This window comes from Sarcophilus harrisii, chromosome 4 (assembly GCF_902635505.1).
Source record: "Sarcophilus harrisii chromosome 4, mSarHar1.11, whole genome shotgun sequence".
Classification (NCBI taxonomy): Eukaryota; Metazoa; Chordata; class Mammalia; order Dasyuromorphia; family Dasyuridae; genus Sarcophilus; species Sarcophilus harrisii.
In genome coordinates, this window is record NC_045429.1 from 109776095 (window position 1) to 109793758 (window position 17664).

The following is a 17664-nucleotide window of genomic DNA, read 5'->3' on the forward strand; positions in this document are numbered from 1 at the left end:
GGTTTAGAAGAGAAATGAGAATGTGAAAGCAGAATTTATGACCTGCAAAGATAAAATAACTTGTAGAACAGAAAAACTTAAATTTGGGTTGACAAGTCTCACCAAAGAGAGAAGACAGTGGATAAATGATCTGGAATGCTATAAAATGAAGGACAATCTGGAAGAAGAATCCAAAAGCAATATCATTTCATCTCAGACAATATATCATTTAGATATTCATTTGGAGAATCCAAAAGCAATATCATTAAAGAGAACATTCTCTCTATAAAGCAAAGTGCATTGATCTCCAAGAACAAGTAAAAAATAAGCACATGATACAAGCAATAATACAAGAAAATTGTCCAGATCTAAACACATAAAACAAAGTGCCAATTGAAAGAATCTACAAATCATTTCCAGAAAAAAACAAACAAAAAAAAACCAAGACTGCAAAATACCAGAATCATAGTGATTAAATTTAACAATTCAATTAAGTAATGATAAATTTTTAAGTTACCAGGCTTCAAATACAAATAAGAGGAAATATTAATAATACAAGGTTAATCTGTGCCCAATAGAAAGTGCAAGAGAAAATGGAAAGAGCAGTGGAACTCAAGTTGTAGCACAAGATGGCTTACTCTGCAAATATGAACTTAACAATCAAGGAGAAATGATAGATGTTAAATATTAAAGAGGCACTTAAAATGTTAAGGACCACACCTAAGTACAAAACTCAGAAAGCCTGTAAAGGTTTAAAGGAGAGTGTGCCATTAAGGGGCGAGTGGGTTCTTCAAAAGCCCCCACAGTTTTGAATCATAATACATTTGAAGGAATTGCAAATCAGTCTTGCTTGTAAATTGGGAATGAAATAAATAGGAAGCAAGAGGGAAGAGGATCAAGTTCAGCCAATGCAACTGTCTCTCAGTCTTCTTGTATTAGTATCATCTTCTCATATGAAGGGATCTATTCTGCTGATCAGAATTAGAACCCCAGCAGCCACTAGCAGGTTGCTCCTGTTATGTTAAAACATTCTTAGAAAGAAATTATTTACATTTTAAAGGTGCAGGACTAAAGAAATACAGAAAGAGTGAATGAATACAGCAGGCAAATACAGCAACAAACGAGTAATAGGAGAGAGCAGCATGAGATTTCTTTCCAAATGAACATAAGGAGATAGGTTAAAAGGAGAAGTTAGGTGGAGATAAGGGAGACATGGGCTGGAGCATCATGAACTAAATTTCACAACACTCCACTTACAGATGAATCAATGTTTTTTTGGGACTAAGTTTCATATGGAAGAGGGAGGAGAGGAAAATAGTAGAAGAAAGTTTGTAATGTGCCCTGGTCAACTAAGACTAAGAATAAGGAAAGGTGACTGATATTGTGTCTTGGAAAAAGAAAAGAATGCAGTAAAATAAGTGAGATGAGGGGGGAGATAAAAAAGGAGGTAGGGAGAAAGACCTTATTTTTGTAATGGGAGGGAGTTTCATTGATTAAAGTTCCTGTGGGTAAAGAGAGGTGTTCTATGAAAAAAGATTGGTGCTTGAAGACATTCATCTTGCCTTAGGAGAGGAGAAATTGGAATTCTGAGGGAATAAGAGAGAATAAAGAGAGGGGAAAGATTTTGAAGCAAATGAAGAAGAAAATTAACCAGGGAGGGCATAAGTCAGTGGTGGCATGGAATTGGCATTTTTTTCTAGAAAAGAGAAATAATATAAAAGAAGGTCCAATGGACAAGCTCTACAAAACAGTGGTAGAAACTGCCCAGAAGGGATACTTTGGAAGTTTTGACTTCATGAAGAACATAGAGAATAAAGAAGAACCAAATAAATATAGGGACCATGAACAGGGGAATGAGAGTCTGCAGGGGTTCTCAAACTTTTTAAATAGGGAGCCAGTTCACTGTCCCTCAGACTTTTGGAGGGCTGGACTACAGTAAAAACAAAAACTTTGTTTTGTGGGCCTTTAAATAAAGAAACTTCATAGCCCTGGGTGAGGGGGATAATTCTCCTCAGCTGCCACATTTGGCCCGTGGGCCGTAGTTTGATGACCCCCTAGAGTAATCAGAAATTGAGATTAGAAAGTGAAAAAGATTGAGGGGGAAACCAAAGTGGCAGAGTAAAGGCAAAAACTCAGTTAAACTTTTCCAATATTGTCCTCCAAACAACTTCAAAATAATACCTTAAATTGAACTTCAGTGTTGCAGGAATATACAGGAATATTCTGGGAGAAAGAAGAACGGGGAAGAAGAATGAGTAAAATTATCTCATAAAAAAGGCATGAAAAAAGAGCCTCTACAATAGATAAAAATGGGGCAGGGGAGTGGGGAGATGGGCAACACTTGATTATTCTCATCAGAAGAGCTCAAAGAGTGAATAACATACACATTCAGTTGAATATAAAAAGGAGATAAGAGAAAGGAGAAGGATGGGGGTAGTAGAGAGTGATTAAGGGAGGCAGTAATCAGAAGTAAAACAGACCTTTGAGAAAATGGGGTAAAAAAGGAGAGAAAAATAGGATGAAGGGAAATACATAGATAGTAATCATAACTGTGAATGTGAATGGGATAAACTTACCCATAAAATGGAAGAAGATACCAAAATAAATCAGAAACCAGAATCCAATAACATGTTGTTTACAAGAAAAATATTGAAACAGAGGGACAAACAAAAAAATTAAAATAAGGGGCTAGACCAGGATTTATTTTGTTTCAGCTGAGGTTTTAAAAAAAAGGCAGTAGTAGGAATCATGATCTCAGACAAAGCAAAAGCAAAAATTGACTTAATTAAAAAAGATAAGCAGGTAAACTACATTTTGCTTAAAGTTGCTATAAATGGGGGGGCGGAGCCAAGATGGCGGAGAAGACACACGCGACTTTCTAAGCTCTTCTCTTACCCTCTTTATCAATATTATATCGAGCCTCAAAAATAGTCTTGACTGCTACAATCGTAAAGATAAGAAGTAGAACAACTCACCGGCCAAGAAAATCTGCAGTCTCGCCAAAAAGGTTGGTTCGGGGCCAGGGGGAGATCAGGCGCAGACGGGAGAGAAATTAGGTTCGAGGAGAGTCTCAGACCGTGGGTGAAGGCACAGATCTCAGCATAAGCGCCAGCCCCAACCCGCAGTACAGGGCTTTTCCTTGGGGCAGTTGTGATCCTGCACCGCAGGAGGACGCAGCCCGGGTTAGCCTCCAATCTGCGCAGTGGGGAGCTCGGCTTGGGGCCATAGAGCTTTTCCAGGGCCGATTTGCATCAGGCAGAGACACTGGGCAGAGTTTGTGGCGGTCTGCAGTCAGCTGCTAATACCACAGTCCCACAAGAGGTCTCCGCCTGGGGCGTGACACTTTCACCACTTAGCCTCTAGCCAGGGGCAATCGATAATCCACTCAGCCCTACTAAGCAGTTTGATAGCTCGGCCAGTGCTGAATCCACCTCCTGTTGGGGGAAGGGAAAACTCTCACACAGAGCACTCCCATACCTCAGAGGCGGAAATCGGTTTACATCTCTCCCTATTCTGCAGAGGAAGCTGGTAACCCCCTTGCCTAGGAGACCTACCCTAAAGGCTTTAAAACATGAATAAAAAGATGAAAAGAACAATCGACAGCTTCTATGCAGAAAAGAGCAGGTCAGCAAACTTGAAGAGACCTCAAACAGCAAAAAATGCATCAGACTGTTCCTCCTTTACATAATGCTCTCATAGAAGAGACCATTAAAAGTCTCAAAAGAGAGTTAGAAGATAAATGGGGAAAGGAAAGAGAAGCCTTACAAGAGAGCAACAACTTCCTGAAATACGAATTGGAAAATTTAAAAAATTCTCAGGAAGTGCAGGGAAACAAAATTGGTGAATTGGAAAAAATAAAGAACTCACAAGAAAGTAGGATCTGTGAATTGGAAAAAGAAAATAATTCACTAAAAAAAAATTAGTGAAATGGAAAAAAATTCCACAGACCAAAACAATACATTCAAAAACTCAATTGGACATATACAGAAAGAAGTAAAAAAAGCTATTGAAGAAAATAATTCTTTAAAAATTAGAACTGAACAAATTGAAACTAATGATTCATTGAGACAGCAAGAATCAGTCAAGCAAAACAAAAAAAATGACAAACTGGAAAAAACCACGAATTATCTACTTGCAAAAACGACAGACTTGGAAAATAGATCTAGGAGAGATAATCTGAGGATTATTGGACTTTCTGAAAACTATGATGAAAAAAGAGCCTAGATACTATTTTACAAGAAATCATCAAAGAGAACTGCCCAGATGTAATAGAATCAGAAGGTAAAATAGGCATTGAAAGAATTCATCGAACACCTTCTGAAAGAAACCCTAAAATAAAACCCCAAGGAATATTGTGGCAAAATTTCAGAACCATCAGATTAAGGAAAAAATTTTACAACAGCCAAAAAAACCATTTAAATACCGAGGTGCCACAATAAGGATCACTCAAGATCTGGCTGCCTCTACATTAAAGGAAAGAAGGGCCTGGAATATGATATTTCGAAAGGCACAAGAACTTGAGATGCAGCCAAGAATAAACTACCCAGCTAAGCTGAGCATTTTCTTCCAGGGAAGAAGATGGACATTTAATGAAACAAATGAATTCCATTTGTTTCTGAAGAAAACCAGAACTAAACAAAAAATTTGATCTCCAAGAATAGAACTCAAGAGATGCAGAAAAGGTAAAAATAACTCTTGAGAATTGTATTTCTGTTGTGGATATACAAAAAGAATACATGTATAATTTGATTGTACTGATATAACATAAAAAAGGGAAGTAGATATGGAAAAGGGATGATGGCAGAATAAGGTGGGAAGGAGGGATAAAAGAGGGAAACCACATCCCACAAAGAGGCTAAGGAAACTTATCATATCTGAGGGAATTTAGAGAGGGGAGGAACATTGTGTGAATCTTACTCATCAGAGTTGGCTCAAAGGAAAAATAATTGACATTTGTTTTAGAGAAAATTCTCTCGCCTCATTATAAAACGGGGAGAGGAAAAGGAAAAGAAAAAAGAGTAATAAGGGAAGGAAGGGGAAAGACTCAAAGGGGGAGGGAGGATTATAAAGAGGATAAGATCGTGATACAAGAGGGGTACATAAGTTTAAAAGGGGAAAGAGGGTTGGGGAGGCAAGAATAAGTAAAGCACAATCTGGGGTTATAGGATGGCAGGAAATAGATTTAGTAATTCTAACCGTAAATGTAATGGGATGAACTCCCCCATAAAGAGGAGGCAGATAGCAGACTGGATCAAAAGTCAGAACCCTACAATGTTGTTTCAAGAAACACATTTAAAGCAGGGGATGCATATAGAGTAAAAGTAAAAGGCTGGAGCAAAATCTATATGCTTCAGGTGAAGTCAAAAAAGTAGGGTAGCATCCTTATCTCAGATCAAGCAAAAGTAAAATTGATCTAATTAAAAGAGATAAGGAAGGAAACTACATCCTGCTAAAGGGTAGCATAAACAACGAAAGCAATATCAATATTAAAACATATATGCACCAAGTGGTATGGCACTCCAACTTCCTAAAGGAGAAGTTAAAGAGAGTTGCAAGAAGAAATAGACAACAAAAGTGTAATAGTAGGAGATCTCAACCTTGCACTCTCAGAATTAGACAAATCAAACCAACAAAAACAAATAAGAAAGAAATTAAAGAAGTAAATATAATATTAGAAAAATAGGGTATGTTGGATCTTTGGAGAAAATTGAATGGAGATAGAAGGGAATATACTTTCTTCTCAGCAGTTCATGGAACCTATTCAAAAATTGACCATATATTAGGACATAAAGACCTCAAAATTAAATGCAAGAAAGCAGAAATAGTAAATGCTTTCTTTTCAGATCATGATGCAATAAAAACTACATTCAACAAAAAAGTTAGGGGGAAATAGACCAAAAGTAATTGGAAACTAAATCAATCTCATCTTAAAGAATGATTGGGTGAAGCAGCAAATTATAGATACAATTAATAATTTCACCTCAAGATAATGACAATGATGAGACATCATACCAAAATTTGTGGGATGCAGCCAAAGCGGTAATAAGAGGGAATTTATATCCTTAGAGGCTTACTTGAATAAAACAGAGAAAGAAAAGATTAATGAATTGGGCTTGCAACTAAAAAAACTAAAAAGACCAAATTAAAACCCCCAATCAAATACTAAATTGGAAATTTAAAATTAAAAGGAGAAATTAAAAATATTGAAAGTAAAAACTATTGAACTAATTAATAAAACTAAGAGTTGGTTCTATGAAAAGCCAATAAAATAGATAAGCCTTGGTAAATCTGATTAGAAAAAGGAGGAGGAAAATGAAATTAGTAGTCTTAAAATGAAAAGGAGAACTTTCCACCAATGAAGAGGAAATTAGAGAAATAATAAGGAGTTATTTTGCTCAACTTTATGCCAATAAATTTGATAACCTAAGTGAAATGGATGACTACCTCCAAAAATACAGACTTCCCAGACTAACAGAGGAAGAAGTAAATTGCTTGAATAGTCCCATTTCAGAAAAAAGAAATAGAACAGGCAATTAAACAACTCCCTAAGAAAAATCCCCAGGACCAGATGGATTTACATGTGAATTTTTACCAAACATTTAAAGAACAATTGGCCCCTAATGCTATATAAATTATTTGATAAAATAGGGAATGAAGGAGTCCTACCAAATTCCTTCTATGACACAGACATGGTACTGATACCTAAACCAGGTAGGCTGAAAACAGAGAAAGAAAATTATAGACCAATCTCCCTAATGAATATTGATGCTAAAATCTTAAATAAGATATTAGCAAAAAGACTACAGAAAATCATCTCCAAGATAATACACTATGATCAAGTAGGATTTATACCAGGAATGCAGGGCTGGTTAATATTAGGAAAACTATCAATATAATTGGCCAGTTAATAACCAAATTAAAAAAACCATATGATCATCTCAATAGATGCAGAAAAAGCATTTGATAAAATCCAACATCCATTCCTATTAAAAACACTTGAGAGTATAGGAATAAATGGACTTTTCCTTAAAATAATCAGCAGCATCTATTTAAAACCATTAGTAAGCATCATATGTAATGGAGACAAACTGCAACCATTCCCAATAAGATCTGAGGAAACAAGGTTGCCCACTATCACAGTACTATTTAATATTGTATTAGAAACGCTAGCTATAGCAATAAGAGCTGAGAAAGAGATTAAAGGAATAAGAATAGGCAATGAGGAAGCCAAATTATCACTCTTTGCAGATGACATGATGGTATACTTAGAGAACCCCAGAGATTCTGCTAAAAAGTTATTAGAAATAATCCACAACTTTAGCAAAGTTGCTGGTTATAAAATAAACCCACATAAGTCATCAGCATTCTTATATATCACTAACAAAATCCAACAGTCAGAGTTACAAAGAGAAATTCCATTTAAAGTAACTACTGATAATATAAAATATTTAGGAATCTATCTGCCAAGGGAAAATCAGAAACTTTATGAGCAAAATTACAGACCACTTTTCACACAAATTAAGTCTGATCTAACCAATTGGAAAAATATTAAATGCTCTTGGATAGGGCGAGCAAATATAATAAAGATGACAATATTACCTAAACTAATCTATTTATTTAGCCTATACCAATCAGACTCCCAAAAAACTATTTTAATGACCTAGAAAAAATAACAACAAAGTTCATATGGAAAACAAAAGGTCAAGAATTTCAAGGAATTAATGAAAAAAAAATCAAATGATGGTGGCTTAGCTGTACCAGATCTAAAACTATATTATAGAGCAGCAGTTACCAAAACTATTTGGTATTGGCTAAGGAATAGATTAGTTGATCAGTGGAATAGATTAGGTTCAAGGATAAAACAGTCAACAAATATAGCAACCTAGTCTTTGACTAAACCCAAAGATCCCACTTTTGGGATAAGAACTTACTGTTTGATAAAATTGCTGGGAAAATTGGAAACTAATATGGCAGAAACTAGGCATTGATCCATACTTAACGCCAGACACCAAGATAAGGTCAAAATGGGTTCATGACCTAGGCATAAAGAATGAAATTATTAATAAATTAGAGGAACATAGGATAGTTTACCTCTAGACCTGTGGAAGGGGAAGGTTTTATGACCAAAGCAGAACTAGAGATCATTACTGATCACAAAATAGAAAATTTCGATTATACCAAACTGAAAAGTTTTTGTACAAAACAAAACTAATGCAGACAAGATTAGAAGGGAAGCTAATAAATTGGGAAAATATTTTTACAGTCAAAGGTTCTGATAAAGGCCTCATTTCCAAAATATATAGAGAATTAACTCTAATTTATAAAAATCAAGCCATTCTCTAATTGAAAATGGTCAAAGGATATGAACAGACAATTCTCAGATGAAGAAATTGAAACTATTTCTAGTCATATGAAAAGATGCTCCAAGTCATTATTAATCAGAGAAATGCAAATTAAGACAACTCTAAGATACCACTACACACCTGTCAGATTGGCTAAGATGACAGGAAAAATAATGATGATTGTTGGAGGGGATGTGGGAAAACTGGGACATTGATTCATTGTTGGTGGAGTTGTGAACAATCCAACCATTTTGGAGAGTAGTTTGAACTATGCTCAAAAGTTATCAAACTGTGCATACCCTTTGATCCAGCAGTGTTACTACTGGGATTATATCCCAAAGAGATTATAAAGAAGGAAAGGGACCTGTATGTACACGAATGTTTGTGGCAGCCCTTTTGTAGTGGCTAGAAACTGGAAACTGAATGGATGTCCATCAGTTGGAGAATGGCTGAATAAATTGTGGTATATGAAAATTATGGAATATTACTGGTCTGTAAGAAATGACCAACAGGATGATTTCAGAAAGGCCTGGAGAGACTTACACCAACTGATGCTGAGTGAAATGAGCAGGACCAGGAGATCATTATATACTTCAACAACAATACTAGATGATGACCAGTTCTGATGGATCAGGCCATCCTCAGCAACGAGATCAACCAAATCATTTCTAATGGAGCAGTAATGAACTGAACTAGCTATACCCAGAAAAAGAACTCTGGGAGATGACTAAAAACCATTACATTGAATTCCCAATCCCTATATTTATGCACACCTGCATCTTTGATTTCCTTCACAAGCTAATTGTACAATAATTCAGAGTCTGATTCTTTTTGTACAGCAAAATAATGTTTTGGTCATGTATACTTATTGTGTATCTAAGTTATATTTTAATATATTTAACATCTACTGGTCATCCTGCCATTTAGGGGAGGGGGGGGGGTAAAAGGTGAAAAATTGGAACAAGAGGTTTGGCAATTGTTAATGCTGTAAAGTTACCCATGTATATATCCTGTAAATAAAAGGCTATTAAATAAAATAAATAAATAAATAAAGTTGCTATAAATAGTGAAGCAATGTCAATATTAAATATAGGTGCACCAAGTGTCATAGCATCCAAATTCTTAAAGAAAAAGTTAATTAAGTTACAAGAATAACAATACAGATAGTACAACTATACTAGTAAGAGAACTCAATTTTTCCTTCTCAGAACTAGATAAATATAACTATAAAATAACTGAAAAATAAATTAAGGAGGTAGATAGAATTTTAGAAAACTTATATATGATAAGTCTCTGGGGAAAAAATGAGTGGGAATAGAAAGAAACATCTCAACTATACATCTCAAGTGTATATGACACTTTGCAATAATTAACCATATATTAAGGTGAGCATTAAAAACCTCATAAGCAAATGCAGAAATATTAAATATATTTTTAGATTATAATGCAAAAAATTATACTCAATAAAGGGTTGTGGAAAGATCACTTAAAAATTAATCAGAAACTAAATGATCTATTCCTAAAGAATGAGATCATCAAGGAACAAATCATAGAAATTTATTATTTACTTATCAAATTATTTCATCAAAGAGAATGATAACAATAAGATATCATATGAAAATTTATGGAATGCAGCCAAAGCATTTCATAGGGGAAAATTTTTGTAATTAAATGCTTATATCAATAAACTAGAGAAAGAGCAAATCAATACAATTTAAAAAATAGAAAAAGAAAACATTTTTAAATCCCCAATTGAACACCAAATTGCAAATTCTAAAAATCAAAGGAAAGATTAATAAAACTGAAAGTAAGAAAAACATTGACCTAATAAATAAAACTGAGTTGGTCTTATGGGAAAAAAAAGAAATAGATAAACCATTTGTTAATTTAATTTTTTAAAAAAGAAAACCAGATTATTCTAAATGAAAAAAGGTAAATGTGCCACCAACAAAGATGAAACAAATTAAAACAATTAGGAATTATATTGACCAATTATATATGCCAATTGATCTGATAATTTAAGTAAAAGGGATGTGTTTAGAAAAATAGAAATTATCCAGATTAACAGAAACAGAAATGGAATACCTAAATAGCCCTAGCTTAGAAAAACAAATAGAACAAGCCATCAATGAGCTCCATGGAAAAATCCCATAACCAGATGGATTCACAAATGAATTCTTCCAAATATTACATAAGCTGATTGAAAAAATAGGCAAAAAGGGAGTCCTACCAAATTCTTTTTATGACACAAATATGATTTTGATACCCTAAACCAGGGATAGCTAAAAGAAAACTATAGATTAATTTCCCTAGTGAATATTGATGAAAAATTGTAAATAAATTTAATTTAATAAATTTAAATAAATAAAAAGATGATAGCAATATATCACAAAGACCCTACACTATGACCAGGTGGGATTTATTAGAAAACTGTCAGTATAATTGATTCTATTAATAACAAAAACAACAAATATCTCAGGTCTAATATCTAATGAAAATTAGATGCAGAAAAAAGCTTTTGACAAAATACAACAATAATTCCTATTAAAAAATACTAGAAAGGAGACCTCAGTTTGATCTCCCACTGCATCCAGGGCCATCTTTGGGATGATTTCTGATCTGCATCTTGATAATGTATCCAGATGGTTCTGGAGGAGAAAGTGAGGCTGGTGATTTTGCACAGCCCTCCTTTACTTTAGTCCAATTCACTTGCATGTCATGGCATCAGCTCCCTGATGTCATTGTCCTCTTGGAAAACAAAGTACAAACAACAACTACAAAGCATAGGAATAAATGAAGATTTCTTGAAAATGATTAGTATCTAAAGCTATCAGGAAGTACTATCTGTAATGGGAATAAGCTAGAAATTTTCCCAATAAGATCAGGGGTGAAGCAAGGAAGTCTATAATCATCAGTACTATTCAATATTATACTAGAAATCTAATTATAGCAATGAGACAAAAACAAGAAATTGAAGAAATTAGAATAGATAATAAGACAACAAAACTGTCATTCTTTGTAAACAATATAATGGTATACTTAAAAAATGTAAAGAATTCTAAAAACTAGTTAAAACAACAATTTCAGCAAACTTACAAGCTATAAAATAAATTCACATAAATCATCAGCATTAATTTATTTTACCAACAAAGTCCAATAGCAATAAATAAAAAGAGAAATTCCACTTAAAATAATTGCAGACAACATAAAATCCTTGGGATGTAATGGACAAGATAAACTCAGGACTTATATGAATTCAACAATAAAACCCTTTTTTTTTTTCACAAATGAAGACATTTTGGAGAATAACAAATTACTCCTGAATAGGCCAAGCAAAATAAGGGAGAGAGAGAAAATTTGGAGATAAAATTTTTTTAAATGTTAAAAATAAATAATAAATGGGGAGAGAGAGAGAAAGAAAAGCATGAGAAATCCTTTCTGGAAAGAGGGATAATAATTAAATTTTAAAAATTAATGAATAGCAGTAGTTCAAGGGCATGAAAGGAAGAGAAAATCTACTGTACTTAGAGAGGGATAGAGGAATAGAATTAAATAACTAGATAAAAACAGAAAAAGGAACTAACAAGCAAAGCTCGAAGGCTTTCTCTTTGGAGTAACAAATGGGATGGAGGAAATTGGGAGTGAAAAGAAGAGAATCATTGGGAATGGGACCAAATTAAAATAGATTAAGCTAAAGTAAAGAGATATAATATTAAATTTATAGTGAAAGAGAGGAAAAGTATAAATTGAGAGGAAGGCCTTTTAAGACCCACAATCTGCTTTTGCTTTGTCTGAGATCATGATCACTTCCCCTGTTTTCTTTGCTTCAACTAAAGTATATAATAGATTCTGCTCCAGCCTCTTATTTTTACTCTGGATGTATCTCTCTGCTTCAAATGTGCTTCTTATAAATAACATATTGCACAATTTTTAATTCATCTTGTTATCTGTTTCTGTTTTATGGGAGAGGTCATTCCATTCACATTTATACTTATGATAACTGCATATTTCCCTTCATGCTACTCTTCATTTGTTTATCACCCTCTCTCTTTTACCCCTCCCCACTCTCCCTCTTCTCAAGGGTTTCACTTCTGATTACCATCTTCCCAATATATCTTTCCTTTTATCAGTCTTTCCCCTCCCTTCTATTATCCCCATCCCTTTTTACTTCCTTAAAGGGTAAGATAGATTTCCATAATCAACTGAGTATGCATATTATTCCCTCTTTGAACCAATTTTGATGAGCCTCAGATATAAATTTTGCCCACCATCCCTAATCTCCATCTTCTGTTCCATTATAACAACTTCTTTATGTCTCTTTTATGTAGGATAACTTAATCCATTCAATCTCCTTTCTTCTTCTTCCAGTACAATTTTCTTTTTTAATTTTTTCTTCTGGTTTTTAGTATCATTCCATCAAAGTCACCTTATATCTACAACTTCTTTCTACAAATATTCCCTCTAATTGCTTTTATAGTAATAAAATGGCTTCGAGTTATTTATGTTTTCTCTTTCTTGTTTCTTTTTTTTTTACTTTTTTATGGAGATCAAACTTTTTATTCAGCTCTGGCCTTTTAATTACAATTACTCGAAAGTCCCCTATTTCATTAAATATCCATTTCTTCCTAAAAGATTATATTCAATTTTGTTGAATAAAAAGATAAGTAATATTTATCTAAAACTATCAGTAAGCATTATCTGTAATGGGGACAATCTAGAAACTTTCCTGGTACAATCAGAGGTAAAGTAAGTATGTTCATTATCACCTTTATTATTTAAAATTGTATTAGAAATGTTAGCTATAGCAATAAAAGAATAAAAGGAAATGAAAGGAATTGGAATAAGCAATGACAAAATAAAGCTATCACTCTTTGTAGATATGATGTTATACTTAAAAAATTATAAATAATCAACTAAAAAACTACTTAAAATACTTAACAACTTAAGAAAATTTGCAGGATACAAAATAAACCCACATAAATCATTAAAATTACTAAATAGTGCCAACAAAGTTCAGCTGCAAAAAATGAAAAGAGATTCCATTTAAAATAAGTGTAGAAGATATAAAATACTTGGGAGTCTGTCAAGACAAACTCAGAAAATATAGGAACACAATTGTAAAAGACTTTTCACAAAAAAAGTTAGATCTAAACAATTGGAAAAAAATATTAATTGCTCATGAGTGGGCCAGGAAATATAATAAATATAATATAATATATAAATATAATAAAAATGCTAATACTACCTAAATCAAGTTATTCATTCATACCAATAAAACTGTTGGAAAATATTTTACAGAGCTAGGAAAAAAATAACTAAATTCATCTGGCAGAAAAAAAGTTCAAGAATATAAAGGAGGTCAATGAAAAAAATGTGGATGAAGGTGGTCTAGTCATACCAGATCTCAAACTGTATATAAAGTAATGGTTAACAAAACAATCTGATAACAGCTAAGAAATAAGAGAGGTGGATCAGTGGGATAGATTAGATACAAATTCCATTATAATAAATGACCATAGTAATCTAGTACATAAACTCAAAGATCCAAACTTTTAGAACAAAAACTTATTTGACAAAAACTTCTGGGAAAACTGGAAAACAATGTGGTATAGACCAGTATCTCACACTTTATACCAAAATAAGGTCAAAATGGGGACATGATTCCAGTATAAAGAGTGATACCAAAAGCAAATTAAAAGAGCACAGAACAACTTATCTGTCAAATTTATATATAAGGGAAGATTTCAGGCCCAAAGAAGACATAAATAGCATTACAAAATGTAAAATAGATAATTGTGATTATATAAAATCTAAAACTTTTTGCACAAACAAAACCAATGCAATCAACATTATAAGGAAAACAGAAAACTTGAGGGCAGAGCAAAATTTTCCAATAAGTATCTCTGATAAAGTCCTCATTTCTCAAATATATGGAGAATTGAATCAAATTTATAAAAAAAATTACAAATCGTTCCCCAACTGACAAATGATCAAAGGATATGAACAAGCAATTTTCAGACAAAGAAATCAAAGTTATCCTAGTCATATGAAAAAATGATATAAATCAGTATTGATCAGAGATGCATGTACCTTTTTTCCCTAAAGCAATTGGTGTTAAGTGATTTGGCCAGAGTCACACAGTTAAGAAGTGTTAAGTATTTGAGGCCATATTTTAATTCAGGTCCTCTCATTGTAGTCAGTACTCTATCCATTGCATGGGGGATTAATAGGGGCATCTAGCTTCCCCTATTAATCAGAGAAATACACATTAAAACAACTCTGAGATACCACCTCATACCTATCAGAGTAATTAATGTGACAAAAATGGAAAATGTTGGATGTTGAGAGGGATGTGGGAAAACTGGGACACTAATATGCATTGTTGGTGGAGTTGTGAAAACTGATCCAACCATTCTAAAGAGCAATTTAGAACTATGCACAAAGGGCTATAAAACTCTACCTATGCTTTGATAGAACAACACCACAGCTAGGTCTATACTCTAAAGGCATCCAAAAAGGCCATGTTCATACAAAAATATTTATAGCAGCTCTTTTTTGTAATGGCTAAGAATTGGACATCAAAGAGATATACATCAATTGGGGAATGCCTAAACAAACTGTAGTACATGACTATAATGGAATATTATTGTGCTATAGGAACTGACAAGCAGGATGATTTCAGAAAAATCTGGAAAGACTTGCATGAATTGAGGCACAGTGAAATAAACAGAACCAGGAGAGCATTATACACAATAACAGCAATATTATTTAATAAAGAATTGTGATTGACTTAATCATTCTCAACAATACAATGATCTAAGACAATCCCAAAGAATTAATGATGAGGCATAGTATATACTTTTGGAGGAAAAACTGATAATGATTGAATACAGACTGAAACAAATTATTTTTCATGTTTTTTTTTCATTTTTTTACTTGAATCTTCTTGCACAAAATGACTAATACAGAAATGTTTCACATAATTGCACAAGTAAAAAATAAATAAAGTATGTGTGAATATAAATTAAGAATTTTAACATGACTAAGAGATAGGAGATGTTCAGACTATAAACATGTATATATGTATATATTTTAAAACTTCACTTCCTAGGGAGTTTTTATTAGATTTACTAATAGTGCAACATTTTTTTTTTGAAATTTCTAATTTAAGCCATCAATTTCACCTCTTTGAAATTAGCACAAGGCTTCTCTTAACATAAAGATATTTTCAAGGTCTGATATCCTCTAAACCAGCTGGCAGAAGCAAGTACCTTTTCTATTTAACAAAATTCCCTTTCCTGAGTTGAAAACATAACAGATGTTTGTGTGATAGGTTTGAATGACGCATTCTTCCTGTGTAAAAAAAAATAAAAATAAAATAAAGTGAACATTTTTTCATTAGCTGGAGAAAGCCCAGAGAGAGACTGACAGCTGATATAACGTCATCCGTTCTGCAGCCTGGAACACTGAGTGACTGGTGCTGGGCGATCGTGACTATTTATAGAATTGTTAATTCACAAGTCTCTTTTGGCAGAGCTGGCACTGAACACAAATTCATGATGGTAAATGAAAACTTCTTCATCTTAACACTAGATCTATCCGTCAATAAGCATTTGCTAAACACCTGCTCTTTGCTGAGATCTAGCTTTGGGGTCACATTTTAATAGGGACATTAATAAGCTGGAAGTGGCCCAAAAAAAGGGACCAGCTTGGAAGCATACTATATTAACTAGAACCATGAAAGGAAATGAGGATATTTAGCTAAGAGAAGAGAAGGCTTGGGAATCTTGAAAAATTGTTTCATGTATTTAAGGGATTGTCACATGGAAGAAGGATTAGACTCAGTATGTCTGACCAGAGAGTAGAGAAAAGCTAGAACCAATGGGTGAAGAAGGTACTAGGAAATAAATTTTAACTCAATATAAGGAAGAATTTCCTAATAATTAATCAAAAATGAGTTCTCCATCTCTAAAAATTTTCATATGTAAGTTAGATAGCCACTTGTTAGAGATGTCATATGTTTTGCTTTTTCTTTATATTTTCAGTGGTAAGCACAATTCCTTTAAAACAGTAAGAACCTAATAAATGTTTGTTAATTGATTAAATGCTTATAATGGGGATGGAGTAAATAGACTCTTAGGTCCTTTCCAATTTTAACATTATATAATTCTATGAGATCAGGAGAAATTAAAGGGTTAGTCTTGGTTTTTAAGGAGTAATACAGTCATGTCACTTCTAACTCTTTGCCTCCATTATAGAAAACATAGTATGAATTTTAAAGAATAAAGCTAGAGGGTAACATAGGATGGTATGTGAAGAGTATTAGAATTGGATCCAAGAGAAATCTGTGGTAAATCCTGATTCTGATTAACTAGTTAAGGCCAAATGCTTTAATTCCTAGCAGCCTCTATTTTTTAAAATCGCAAAATAAAGCAGCTTGATAAGTGACCTTTAAGATTCCTTTTAATTCTTCTACTTCAGGGTTCTAGTCCTGATGGGAGTCAAGAAATAGGGTGGGAAAGAGGGACACATGTGATTGAGACTAATCACATTTGAGTATACTTCCTTGCTCCCAACACTTTTGTATATTTAAAATATGGTTAAAAAAAAAACTTTCAGCCTTGAAAAGGAAAAGAGAGGAAAAATTATAAAAGGCCAATATGCAATTGGAAGGAAATTCATAGTTAAAAAAAAAAACACCAGAAAAAAGGGGTCATGTAACCAGGATGCTTACTCCAGCTTGTTGATTGTATATATCTGGTCTTTCTTTAGCACCAGCTAGTGCTGAGAAGGCCAAGAAAATCAGTGAGGCTCCAAGCTCCTTCCTAACGCCTTATAAGTAACTCTGGCTGAGGTCACTCCTGAATGAGTAGTGATAGTGCTTAACTAAATTGGTCATAGCTCCTGAGGGAAGCATCTGTCCAAACTCTAAGAGCACATGGAGTCATCCCCAGATCCCTTAGCTATGTGCGTTGTAGGATCTAAGACAGCACCTGTTTGCCATCACATATTTCCTTCTCCTCAAGTGAGACAGTGTGGAGTAGATTGAAAACACTCTGGGATTAAAAAACTTTCAAAAAAGCTTTGGCATTTTCTAGCTGTTCAAGTCATTTCACTCTCTGAGCTTCAGTTCCCTCATCTGTAAAAGGAGAGGATTGAATTAGATGCTCACTAATATAAATCTGTTATTTTATTGTTCTGTTGACCTCTCTTTACAGGAGTTTCTTCCTCTATAAAAATGGATATAAACATATCTCTCCTCTGATTCTCCCCACCAATTGTTCAGTTCAGAGAATGCTACAAATCAGGACTTGATTTATAATTTTATTGTATAGTATTTATT